The 13,529-nt window shown below is 42.1% G+C and overlaps 1 long non-coding RNA gene across 1 annotated transcript; it reads right to left on the reverse strand.

The window, feature by feature from the left end:
• Positions 1-8,005: 8,005 nt before the first annotated feature.
• LOC116452264 lies at positions 8,006-9,508 on the reverse strand. Its single transcript, XR_004243448.1, has 3 exons — positions 9,263-9,508; positions 8,842-8,922; positions 8,006-8,108 (listed from the first exon to the last, which is right to left on the reverse strand). It is a non-coding gene; the product is annotated as an uncharacterized LOC116452264 (long non-coding RNA).
• Between the last annotated feature and the right edge of the window lie 4,021 nt (positions 9,509-13,529).

Raw genomic sequence — 13,529 nt, forward strand, 5'->3', positions numbered from 1 at the left:
AATTCCTTCATGTTGCTTCTCACCATCTTTGTGGGGTCTTGAAGCTGTCAGCAGTAATAATTAATTATCTTTTAAGGTACCCCAACAGAGGGAGATCCTGTGTCATGGACGGACCCTCGTGCCTTTCCACTCAAGTCCACCAAAAAATGAGTTTGAACACCATCCATAAATGCACCACGTTTGTGTGGCTGTCTATAAAATACAGCTGGTAGATAAAGAAGGCACCAGTAGGTGGCATGGGAGAATTTACACCGTAGTTCCAGCTGCAATTTTGGCAGACTGTAAATTGCTAACTTTAATTTTTAAACCACGACAGTGTCTCCCATAATGCTTTTTTGATTCACTGGCGCTCCTGAGCACTGCAGGAAGGGGCTTCACCATCCATTGACTATGGATAACAAAGCAGAATGTCAGAGCTGGCCCCAATGTAGCTTGTATTGCAGTGGGACATCTCTTACTGCTCCTCATTTCTGGTTGGTCGTTGTCATGCACTTTCCTGACCTAGAAGCAGTTCCAGGTGGGGTTCATACTGCTTCTTTATGCTATAGGTGCTTGACACAGTTGCACAATATAAAGCATAGTCAAAAGGAGATGATCTCCCAGAGGAAAAACAATTGAAGTGGGAACAGGAGGTCCTTGGCTTACCTGAGTTAATGTCACTTGGTTGGTTTGGGTTAAGGTTCACTAACCTAGAGATGGGTTTCTGGCCTAAACTCTCTTGTGACCAAGAGGCTTTGTCGGTGGAAACAAGGCACAATCAGCAGAGAAGCATTTGATTGCTTCATTTCTCCCCACTAAGATTAAGCAAACAAACAAAAAGATATTTGAAAGCTAGTAATCTTTGTGTTGTAGTTCTTCACTAGTACTTATTGGTGCTAATAATTGCTAGTCATGGTTCCTGTGGTGGGACTTGTTCAGAAACGAACCAAGAAGTGTGTTCCTGACCCCAAAGCACGAGGGGTTTAAATGTAGGATAAGAACCAGAAGGTGATTCACTGGGGAAGGAACAGTGAATAAGAACAATTCAGTGATGTTATGATTAAATACGTGCTTCTCAGAGATCATTGAACATCTCTTGAGCAGGCAGCTCTTTTTAACATAGCTAAAGTAGAGCCTAAAAGTGGTTAGCCACTTTCTTAATTCAATTATGTATTAGTCCCTTATTGTTCTCTAGCTCTCAGTGCTACCAGTATGTTTCCCCATATGGGCTTGATAGGAGTATTCAGGTTAAAGAGGGTCTGAAATGGGTAAGCAGTGCAGCTTGCTCAGTGTTCTGGGCTGTGTAATAGAAAAATGTTCAGCAACAAGCCAGGGGCTCTTCAGTCGTTGATGGTTTGTATTGTCCTGTCTAGTCCTTGCAACAGATACATTCCAGATCCTTGTGCAAACACATCAGTTTGTGGCTGGATTCTGCAGGGGGATTTTAATTTTAAAATGTACAATGAACAATAGTTTGCAAATATTTCTGGGTCAATTTATTGATAGGGATGAAAAGAGGTGTACAACGCTTTTTGAGGAGCCAGGGAAGAAATGGTGAGACCTCTCCCTTGGTTAGTAAATGGTACATGGCAGAAATAGTCAATCTGCACGGGGTTAATGTATTGGTTGTTTATAGTGGTTAAGAAAAGAGTGTTTCTTACAGGAATCACAATATTAATCAGAAAAGAAAAATGGCAATCGGGAAAGCTAATGACATTCCAGTTGATTTGATTATAACATTAAGATTGTTTAAAACTGTCATTTCTAATTTTGTTAAAAGAAATAACACAAGTTAGATCCATAGCTTAGCGATCTAGAAAGAACATTTGAAACATCAAGGAGAAAACTAAGGCCATTAGAGATGTTCTGCATTTAATGCATGTTTGGGAAGGGGAAATGGATTGCCTCCTTCATGCTAAATTAGCATAGAGGGACTTGGACTGTCTTGACCTTTTCTTAACCTTGTATACTTGAGTTTTAGAATGAATTTGCAGGGTTTACCCTATGAGAGAGGAACAATAAATGGCTGGCTTGGGAGGGAAAGGGGAATATTTATAAAAGTCAAAGCGGTGGCTGGAGAGAAAATGTGATGTGGCTGTTTTCTGCTCTGACTCTGTTCACCTTTCCCAAGTCACATCAGGTGTTCAAGCACTTTGTTCATTAAAAAGCCCACAAATGGAACAAATTTGTCCCTCAGCCTTGAGAGATTTAGGAATGTTTTGGAGTGTTCTTGTCATATTGAAGACAATACATCATATGAAAACAAAGCTACAGTTACCCAAAATATTAAGTTTAAAATGAGCCCTTTTGGTGTGAATGGCTTTTTAAATTATGTTAGGTTTTTGCTTTCATCCTTCTTTGTATGCCAAGGCAGCAGGAGTCCCCACAGGGATTATTGTTTGTCTAATATGAATTGGTACTGAAATCTGTGATTATTTTGGGATGCAGACCAATGTGGCCATACTGCCAGAAGTTCAGAAAACTTTGTGGGCATCCTTTTGTGGAGGTGGAGCTGTTGCCTTGGAAGCAAGGCTCAAAAGAGGCAGAAAGGTGAAGGTAGAGCTGTTATTTCTGGAGAGGAAAAGCAGCATTTTGCACAGTGCAAGGTCACATGCACCTCCAAACATTTGTGAGCCATTTTGCTACATGTGAGACTCAGACCTCCCAGACCCCAGTCTCCCACGTTAGTGTGGAAATCTCAGTGGTTTGACTGGAGTTTTGAAGCTCTTTGCCTGTATCTTGTCTCTCTGTGCCCTAGACTCCTTCTTGCAATGTAATCCCACAGTCTGGCAAGCTCCATAATAAGTGCAGATAGATGAGTGTGTGTACATCTCCATTAACATGACTGTGCAGGCTAATGATGGGGACCTCCTGCTGCTCTCCGCTTGTTTTCTGTTGATTGTTATGTAATGTTCGGCAGCGGGAGGTAAATTCCTCTCCAATTTTGAGGCCCGTTGCAGCATGCAAACCCCACTGTGAGAAGTCACGGTGATTGAGCTTTCGAATCAAGTCCCATGCTGATAACTATAAATCAGGCCCATTATACACTCCGCCCGACAGCCGGAAACCTTCCGCACTGCCTGTGGCACAGCGGAGCCTTGGAGCTGCACCGGAGTTTGTTTTGTAACTGGGAACACTTGTGCCTTTGAAAGCCTCTGATTGAAATTTGGTGGGATGTTTTCTCTTCTTCAGAAAAAGGCCTGAGGCTGCTCCGGGTGCTCAAGGTCAGGCTGATGCCCAGGGTGTGCCTTTGAAATCTTGCTCCTGCTCTGCACACGGGGCTGTGGGGCCACAGGGATTGGAGTGTGGGAGCTGTTTTGGTGGTGGAGTTTGCTCCAGCTGCTCTTCCGTCATCTTTCCAGGCAGGATCTATGGCCTAGGAAGATGCTCTGAATAAGCTGCGTTCTGCACTTTAGTAATGATAAAGTGATGCATGTGGGGTAAGGGAGTACTTACAATGGGGTAATTTGGGCGAGGCTGTAGATGTGCAAAGGCAGGAGAGTATGCCAGGAGCCTTCCCAAGCCCTCTCAGCACAGGCTGTAGAACCCCTTTGCGAGTCCAGAAAATCTGGAAGTTATTAATGTTACTGCTCCTTCCTCCAGTGCAATGAGTTGGGTTAAGGCTGAGTGGGCACGGGGCAATAAAACACAGTTTGAAACAGCTGAGCTGGGTTATTGCATGATTTATCAGGTGAAATTCCATGGTCTTTGGTTATGTCGGGACTTAGCTGTTTCTAGGACTATTTTAATAGATTTCCAATCTTCCATCTTCTTAGGCTTGTTTTCACTTGTTCCTTGTCTCAGTTTTTTTGTCAGTGTTCACTGAAAAGAAACATACAAACTGTTTCAGTGCAGTGTGTGGAAAAGAGGTGTTTCTGTGAGTTTCAAAACTTGGTGTCAAGCTGCCTTCTGCAAGCACATGGGAAGCAGGAGGATTTCTACTGACTATACCCTGTTCTTTTAAATGCTATGAAGAAAATCTTAACAGAATGTAAGCCTTTAATTTCTAATATTACAGTTATTATCCTCAGTAGGAGATAGGACAACTCTTTGCTCTTATGAATACAAAACAACTCAACATCTCTGTATGGCCAGGCTGAGCAGGTGGGTGAACTTAACACAACTTGAGCTGCCCAACTAGATCTCTTAGTTCCTTCAGTAATCTCACACGCACAGGTACACAGCTCCCAGGTTCAGTTCTTACTGCTGCAGCCTGATGCTACAACTATCTTTGGCTTTGTGGAGCTTAGAGAGAGGTTTTTGACTCGGGAAGGTTGGAATGTACAGTTAAAAAGCAAGGCAGTCAAGATACTTGCCCTTTGGGAAGCAGCATTTCTTTGTGTGCCACTGGCTTGGTGTTCTTGCACTTTTCCCACTTCACTTTGTACTGCTGAACCTTGCCAGGTTATTATAAAGCTTAATTACTTTATAGAGTACCTTGAAAATATATGGCCAGATCCTCAGCTGGTGTAATCTGGCATGACTCTATTGGAGTGAGCAGATCCATGCTGGTGTATAAAGCCTGGGAATTTGGCTTGTGAGTGCTCTTGCTAAAGTAGCATTTTGTGCCCAGGAGAAGCCTTAGGTGAAGGTTATATTCAACTCCCTTACAAAAGGAGCTGGCCACAAAGTAGATCCAAATAGTTGAGTGACAGGCTCCCAGTATAAAATTTGTGGTTTATCCCTGTTTAATAGTGAAAGATTAGCAAGCATCCAGGTAGAGATATATGGTCTAGTCAGCATCTGATGGGCTAATGATGAATGGGAGTTTGAGAGAGGCTTCAGATTAGCCTCACATGCATAAATATCACACGTCAGTGACAAGGACACTGGAGGTCACTGAATTGTATTTGTGCTCATTCACGGACTTTATAAACTCTGTGCTAGTGGAGTGTGTTCCTTCCAGGACAAAGGGAAGCATGGTCAGATGTCATTGTAGCTGGAAACCTTGTAATATGTGTTAGTTCTGTGGAGTGCATGGTACACAAATAGGTATTTGAAATATTTATGTGGTCCCATTATTCCCTTTCCCTTCCCCTTTCCGTGTTCCTTTCAACTCTTTCCCTACTTCACACTATTTTTAGTAAATTCTCACTTCTTGAAGTTACAGGGGAAAAAAGTTGTCAGATCATTCTGACTTCCCCTTTACAAATGCTAATAAACTCACTTTATAGTGCATTTTCTAGTCTAATTGCAGGTTATGAACCCAAACCTTACTTAAGAAGACTTGTAAAATTGAATGTTGTAGTCTTGAGTGTATTTTAACTTTCAACAGTATCGGCTAATGAAAACAACAGTCAGGCAATGCTGAAACTTCAGCTATTAGAAAGCTCAAACCTGAAGAATGAAGGCTGACTCATTCAGACGAGACAAACTGATTCAAGTGACTTTCTTTAGTTTCTAACATTAAGTGTTAATGTTAGCTGTTAGCTTTAGAGTTAACAGTGTTAACTCTAAAGGCTGGGAGGATGTTAGTAATTACTAATGATAACTAAGTTGTCATCTTTGGCATACTGGGAGAGAAGCTTTGATTAGCAGATAGGCCCAGGGTACACTTCCAGCCTTGTCCTTACATTAGGACATGTGGATAATTGAAACCTTTCCGCTCTGACTGATCTCCAGCTTCATTAATTTGGGTGTCATTGTGTAAGCTGTTGTCAATTAGCACTGGGGTTTTTCCTGTTGTTTATTTCAGAAGCATAAGAATAACCATAAAAGCAAGTGCTGGCCCATGAAGCATTTGGAAGTGTTGGGAGAAGCCCCAGTTGTCATATTCTGTTCTTTGATGTTAAGAGACACAGAGAGCGTGCACATTTGCTGTTCTCTGAGATAAGAGAGCACCCTGAGTTTGTGTGGCTTTGTCCCTAATCCCCAGAAGATGGTGTCACTTGTTTTATCTCAGGGTTTTGAGAGAATTGGCACTGAAATTTTGCCTAATGGAGCCAATAATTACACCTTGGTGTGAACTGAGTCCAAAAGCTTCTGGAAAATTCATCAACCCTGTCGTCAGCACCTGAGGCAGCATCAAGTCTTGGGGAAGAACTGCAAGCGGAAACCTGAGCTGAGCTGAGGACTCGCTGGGATGGAAAGGGGACCTTCAGCTCCCTCTGTGGGAGAGTGGCCTGGGAGGAGGCCAGCAAAGGAGTGAGCTGCTGCTTGTTTGCCTCTGAGCAGGAAGGCAGGGCTGGCAAAAAGCAGCTGCCAGATTTGGCTGACCTCAACCAACCTAGGCTTGCCTGAGGCCTTCTGCAACTGGAATATCTGCTTGCTCAGCACACTTAGGGAGCTGCAGAAGGGCAGAGGATTGGGCAAGGAGACACTGAAAATGTAGGACTTGTGAAATGGTGAATCGTACTTCAGCAGCTATTTTGAAGTTCTGATAATTTGAAAGTGGAGGCAAAATTGCTCAAGCTCTGGTGAAGTAAAAGAAGAACTGGATGCTGAAAGGAGCCAATTCAGCATGAGGAGAATGAGGAGGCTCTGCTGGACTCCTCTGCATGGCAGTGTGAGGGGGAGATGCTGTGAATCTGCTGTCCCCACTCCTGGGATGACCAGAGCTCAGTGTTAGCGCAGCCTGGCGTAGTGCTGGGATGGCATCGCCTTCCTACTCTCCATCTCAGCTCAGGCTTGTACAAAACATTCCCAGTGTAGCTGCTCTGTTTCAGCCCCTCAGGCTCAGGCAAATCTGTCTGAATCTAATAGATTACTGGTAGTACAAATTGTATTGGCACTAATCCTAGTTAGGGTTGGGTGCAGTGTGTGTGCTGGAAAGGCTCGTACGGCACACAGCGAGTGGCTCTAATAAACCCATTGCATATTTCTATGGAAATAGGAGTACACTGTTGCTCTGCAAGGAGGAAAAGATATTAATATTTTACTGCAATGACATCTTGTAAATATTACAAGCATTTGTCATGGGTTTTTTTGAGCACATTTTGCAGCAGTAGAAAGAACAATATTTGAATGAAAATACACTTTTGGTTGGAAACATCACTAGGTATTAATATCCAGGCTTTTTCTGGTTTTTTTTTTTTTTTCTTTGGGGGGGGTGCAAGGGGAGTATTTGTCTTTGAATTAATTTTTGTTTTTCTGTCTCTTTTGCAATACTGTCTGCAGTGCACAGAGTGATCCTGAAAGAGGGAATGCCTGTTAACAGCATTTCAATATCATTGGGATAACCTTTAATTGATCAGTTTGTCATCAGTAATCAAGTAAACATATTAAATATTGATATGAGGATGAGGTAAGACCCAACTTTTTGAAGAAAATAGTGGTGTACCTGAAAAAATATATATATTTATTTTCTTATTCTTTTTTCCTGGCTCAGACAGCTGAGGCCCTTTATATTAAAGCATAAAGCTAAAATGGAGATACTTTTAAAATTCATAGTTACAATCTCCCTATATCAACATGTTTTTTTTTTTTTTCTGGACTTTCGAAATTTGAATTTATTACAGGCTGATTAATATTGTCAAGGAGATTGAAGGAGCTTGAACCTGCAAAGTCAGCGTTGGGTGCCAGGGCCAGCCAACATAGGTGGGAGAGCAAACAGATTTTCTTTGAGAACGATGCTGGAGATGGTGCCTAGCAGTGGGCGAGGGCTGCCCTCAGTGGTATCCCAGCTATTACTTTCTGCTTTCCCTCTGAGTCACTTCCCAGTGAAAGTTTGGTGACCAGCTTGTGTTTCCAAAGTGATTATATCATCTCGTTCTGAGGCATTGTATACTTGTGATGTCCAGGGGAGATTTCTGACAGCACTGACTTTTTGTGCCCAGAAATGGTTTTGCATAGACTGCATGGCAGGAAGCAGGGAACCCCCTTACTCTGAAAGGGACTCCTTTATAGGTATTCCTAATTCTGCCTCATAGACAGCACCAATCAAAAAGGCAAATCTTTCATCAAGTTTAATAACCAAGCATCATTTGGTATATAGCTATCACTGCAGGATGATGTCTTAATCATGAACAGTCCTTAATTTGGAATGTAAATTTATTGTAAAATACAAGCTTTTGAAATCAGAGGCCTTTTGGTTGAACAGAATATGGTGATACATGGCTTGATTCCTATTTTACTTCTGGCTGTAGAGAATAACTCCCATGGTGGTCAGGGGTTTAAAGATGCAGAAGATGCTGTAAAGAAGATATTTGAAAATAAAATACAAGCTCGTTGCAAGCTATGGTAGAACTCCACCTGAATTCAGTTCTGTCAAATCAGAATAATTTGCCAAATTATTAAATCTTTGTTCTCGTGATATCTCAGTTTGAAAGCAAAGCACAAAGCTTTATTTGTGGTTTTTTTGAGTGAAGCATTCTTGATTTTTCTTTTGAAACTACATTCTGGTTTTACGTTCACTCTTTTTCATTCAGTATTAGTGTAGAATATATTGGAATCACAATCCATTAAGGTTTGTTTTTGTTTTAAATACACAGAAAACTTAGACTAATTTTATTTATTTATTTTAGCTGTGCTCTAACTGGGGGAGAGCCAAGTTTGGGCATTTCAAAATTGAGCTGCCTTTTGTTTGGCCCAATTCTTGATGGGTTGGTCAGGTCCACGATGGTCTAAATATTGGTGTAATGCATTTTATGCACCATCCAACATACAGAATAATGCTATTACGTTGTGAGCTCAAGGCTATTAAGTCTGTTGAGGTATAGCAGCTTCCTTCAGCAGCTGAAATGAACTTGGCATCACACCAGTTCCTGTGGAAATTATAAGAATGTGCAGGACCCTTCTGCTTCAGACCTGTGGATCAGAACAGAAGGTCACCACTCATTTACACTGCAGGTGAAAAGGCACTTCAGGAAGCACAAAAACTCTCAAAAGTAGCCATCTCCACCCTTTGAGCTGGAAAAAACCCACCTTTTTTGAAAGGTCTCCATGCTGAGTGTTCTCTGGCTGTATTTCAAATGCAGGAAAGCAGTCCTGTGTCTAGAGGAAACCCTAAATAATAAAGATTTTGCCAGCAAAGTGATATAGGCCGGGGGGAAGCTAAGGATCAACCAAAAGTGAAAAATATAATGATTAGTGCAAGAAAGAAACATAGTTTTTCGAGCCATAAAATAGATTACATTTGATTCCTTAAGCTGTGATTAGGACAGAACATATATTACACTGCTAATTGCTGGATTTAGTATCTGTGCGCAGGAAGACTTTTTGAATGCAAAGGTTTTTCTCAATGCTAACTGTTAAGACTCAAATACTGTGTGTGTACAGTACAGATCAGTTCCTAATTATCTGCAACAGAGCTCTCCACCTAAATAAATAGGAAAATTCCACTTACGGTAGTGAAGATAAACGGCAGGAAGATGCAAACTCCATTGCCCCAGAAGGACAGTGCTGTTCATGATGTGTGTGTCTTTGCTGTCAGAATCCAGCATCTTCTTGAAACTTCTTCAGGTACTCTAATGAGGGTGTGGCCAAACAAAAATCCTCCTTTTTCCAGTTTCAGAGCAGGACCGGTTTGGAGCCCAGGCAGTGTTACCACTCGCATCTGGCTGTGTCTCCTCATTGCCCAGATTTGAGACTGAGCCTGAGCCTGGCACTGGCTCACAACTGGAGCTGTGTCTAAAACTCTGGCCCACGCACTGAATGGCTGCAGAAATGTGCCTGCTCAATTCAAAGCTGGATTTATCTTTATTGTTCTGGCAACAACAGTTTTCTATTGCTCTAAAAAGCAAGGGGATTTTTTGCAAGTGGAACAGGCGTACGTAATGTTCTACCTCTTTTATCTGAATTTAAACTGTGCATTGTATAAGTGAAATTATGTTGTATTTCCTAAATTTACTTGAAATAGGAATGGAAAATTTATGTCTTCTCTTAGTGCTAATATGTAACATTTCCTGTGCTGAAATGAGTTCTCTCAGTATCTGGAGAGGTAAGAGTTGATAGTACTAAATTCAGGAAAGCAGAACATGGCAGGGTCTGTTCCTCAGAAGAATTGAGGGGATACGAAGCTGTAAAAAAGTCAACCCTGGTGCAGAGCCTCCCAAGCCTGGAGCACTGAACTGGACTGACTCAACTATGTTTTGATGCTAGCTTAAGGAATCATTAAACTGCTCAAAGCAATTGAAAAAAAGTAAAAATGCTAATGCTCCCCACACCCCCCCCACTTCAAACCAATAAAATACCAACTCGCAAAGTTACGATGCAGGTTGGATGCCTGTTTTGGTGGCTGCTGAGAAGAATGGGAATTTTTTACTTGCTCTCATGAGGCCCAGCCCAAGTCCAGAAGGGTGGGATTCATCTAAACTCCAGACTGTGCCTCCTCCATGAACAAGCCAGTGTGAAGCACTGTGAAACAGGCACTCCTGGAATGGGGCTTACTGTCCTCTGTCCTCATGAGAAGGAAATAACTGCTCTGAAAACACCATTTTTCCCTACTGAAAGTGAGGGGAAACTTAATATTGTACCTGCATGTAGGTGTCCCTATTTTATTTGTTTCAGTTAGATGAGATGAATCCTGTGCTCAGCAACTGGATCAAGATTTCAATGGAAAGTGGGTATGGGACATAGCAAAGAGACTGGAGACCTTTATGGCTTGGGCACTGGGTTGTATGTGTATATCCTGATTTCTTTCATGTATTTTATGTGCATACTGTTTCTGAGCAGTAATATGGAGTAAAACCTAGTAGGGTGTGCTACCAGGGGCTCCTTCAGGGAGTCCCCAAGCACATCTGACTTGTGACTGGTACCTGAGGCTGATCCTGTTGACTCAGTTGAGCTGCACGTGCATAAATTGTGGTTTAGACCTTGCTCCCAGTGCAGAGGCAGGGATCAGTGTTTCAGGTGCTGAACTTTCCTTTGAAATCCCTGCAAGAGGGATGCATGCAATTAAGGGCAAGAGCAACCAAGCTGAGACAGATCACAAACCTGTGCACTATCTTTGAATTACCTTTGTTTTATTCAACTCCCCAAGGCAGTGTAACCAAAGCCTTTTAAAATATCATCAGACAACTCTTTAAATAGTCTGATTTTGCCACTTCCCAACAAAAGGAAAAAGGATAACTTAGAAATGCATGATTTGGAAGATGCCTGTCTCCCTCTCTTACTTCAAAAGAAAGAATAAGGGGGAACATGAGGCCTTTTGTCAATTACCCCTTATTGAATCATTGCTGGTTTTGTTGGACCCACCTAAGTACAGTCCAGGTAGAGATGTGGTGCTAAGAGGATTAACATTTTAAATACAAGGGTCAGTCTCTTCAACCCTCTGGATATGAACTAGAGGTGGTCCTCAATTCCTTGTTAGGAGGGGAAAACTGACTGACGGGAAAGAATTATCTGTCTCAAATTATCACACAAATGTCTTTAAGTCTGAGCTTCATTCTAAAAGCATTGACTGGTCTCTCATTTCACTTGTGAGCCGGTGTTGCAGGATCCAGTTGTTCTCAGTTGTAATAAAGCTGAAAGGAAGATGGACACCTTCTTTTGTGTGTATTGCTGGCAGCATGCTCGTGGGTGTAGGCACAGTGCTGGGAGTAATGCCTGGGCCATGGGAGGCTTTATTTATTGTCAGTGCTGGGACTAGAACCAAGCCTTCCTAAAGGTGACTAATTTTTTTGTCTTTAATACATGATACTTCAGTTGAACAGTTGTGATGTTAAGTGTGTGCTTTGCTAAATTTGGGCCTTCTTTCTGGAGAGGGAACTATTCTTAAGCTTTTGGTACGTGAAGAGCATTTCCCATTAGATCATAAATTATTTACGTTCAGGCGTAGCGAAATCCCTTCTGATTTAGAGTGATGTATGGGAGAGTCAGACCTATAAACTTAGTTTGAATAATTCTTCTGGTAGATCTGGAAATATTTAAACTCATTCTTTTTTTATGTAGTGCTGTAAATTTGAAGAATTTAATTTTTGAAAAACTTGTTCTTTGTGCTCTGTCATATAACTTGACTATCGGGGATTGGACCCATAACCACCCATTGCAACATTTGCGTGGCACATGCCATCACATCACCTGAGATGGATCAGTTTGGCATGGATATTATATCAAACCATAAAGAAATTGTGGGGGGACAGAGCCAAGTGATGGCTTTGGCACCGTCAAAGCACCACCTGGATGCACAACTATGAGGACAGGGTCATTTGTCATTAATTCATCCCAATCTGTATTGTTTGGCTCCATCCTGTCGAGTGTTGTGGCTGTAATGTCTTCAAGAGCAAAGGGTTTTTTCTCTGAGCCTCAGTTTCTCTCAAATGAAATGGGCATGTCCTTGCCCTGACTGTTATGGAGCTCTGAAACTGTTAGAAGAAAAATACTGCACCCTAAACCAAACTTGCACAACCCCTCAGAGTCCTGAGCACCAACAGGAGGTCCCCAGTCCCTCACAGCTGGACGTCACATCTTTGGAGTGAGGCAGCACTGCCTCTCCCAGCCTGTTGACTGAACACAGCACAGACATAGGGGATGGGAGGTGTCAGGTTGGAAGAACTTTAAAAGAAGTGGGAATGAAAGGTGCTGTGGTTTGCTCCTGTGTGTACACATGGATCAGTCTTGGTGCGTCTCTTGGGTTTCGAGGGTGTGTAGAGCTCTGCAGCTTCCAGATTATTTGTGGTGTCGGGGCTATGCCAAGAGTCAAAATAGGCTTTTCTGCTTGGAAAGCATCCCAGTGTGGCAATACCAGCATAAGGAGATGAATAATACAGTAATTCTTTATCTTGAAGGCTGAAAGGGAATTGTAAATAAAGACAGAATTGGGAATTCCTGTAGAGATATCAAGTCTAATTCACTGGAGCATCAGTACCTCAGTTATAGAACAAAGTGATGAACCAAAGCCACTTTTTCATTAAAGTTTTTTTTTTATTAATGACTATTCCAACAGAAGTTAACAAAAGAAAGAGAAAATTTTAAAAGAAATTTGTGTGCATCTCTCTACAATTCTAAAGCACATAGGTGAGCTAATTCTGGGTTTTGAGCAGTGGTGAGTGACTTTCTGTGGGATCTGGATGTTTTGGGAATGTAATTAAGGCTTCTAAATCACTCCAATAGTTTTAAAATCTGTCCCTTTTCTGTAGAGCTAAATGAGACATGAGCTGCACATTCCTTTTTTTTCTGAGGGACTTTCCAAGTTTTTGCATCTTACAACATTTACTGTAGCATCACAAAGAAGTGGAGAAGGCTGCAGGAGCCTCAAAAGAGCCAGGTAATTTGCAGTCCCTTGTTTCTAAGCAGTTTTGCTATGACCTATCACCAGGTTTTGTATGGCTGATCAGTAAACGGTGTTCCCCCATCAGTTAAGGGCAAAAAGTTGCCTCACCCAGATCCTGCCAATCTGTTCTCTGTTTTGGCTTTTCTTCCCAGTACAGTGACAGGAAGGCAGATGCACTGAACTTCTTCAGTGAAGAAGCAGAGGATGCTGCAGCATAAAATTTCCCCTTGACCCACCTTTCTGATGCCCAAGTTCGGACCTGTGCTGCTTCACATCCTCCCAATGACACAGATGGCAGGATAGAGCCAATCGGAAGCACTTGATAACAAAATGGCAATTCATTTTGCAATTCCTTCAGCATTCATGCTAACAATACTGGTCCTGATGGGCTCCTTGGGTA

Source organism: Corvus moneduloides, chromosome 17, assembly GCF_009650955.1.
Source record: "Corvus moneduloides isolate bCorMon1 chromosome 17, bCorMon1.pri, whole genome shotgun sequence".
Classification (NCBI taxonomy): Eukaryota; Metazoa; Chordata; class Aves; order Passeriformes; family Corvidae; genus Corvus; species Corvus moneduloides.